The sequence below is a fragment of the Parus major genome, chromosome Z, assembly GCF_001522545.3.
Source record: "Parus major isolate Abel chromosome Z, Parus_major1.1, whole genome shotgun sequence".
Classification (NCBI taxonomy): domain Eukaryota; kingdom Metazoa; phylum Chordata; class Aves; order Passeriformes; family Paridae; genus Parus; species Parus major.
The window spans coordinates 48,890,830-48,891,172 of record NC_031799.1 but is presented as its reverse complement, the minus strand read 5'-3'; positions in this window follow the sequence as shown (position 1 = coordinate 48,891,172).

Here is a 343-nt window from a genome sequence, read left to right as displayed (position 1 = left end):
CTCTCACCAGCACCACTGCTGGGCACCTGGCAGCCACTCAAAAGCAGCCCCACACCGGCTGCTCCGAGCGCTGTGCCTGACCAGGAATACCCACCCAACTTGACAGAGCCATCCAGGCCCAGAAGGATGTTTCCACTTTTGATGTCTCTGTGGATGATGTTGTTGGCATGAAGGAAATCCAGGCCTCTCAGGCACTGGGAGAGAGAGAAGAAACAGGAGACCAAAAGTTAGCCTCATTTGACTTCATTACATGCAAAAGGAAAATGCTCCTGAAGATTCACAGATCTCAAAGGAACAGTGAATACTGGCAGGAGCAAGAACTCACTGCTGCAGCCCCAGGAGA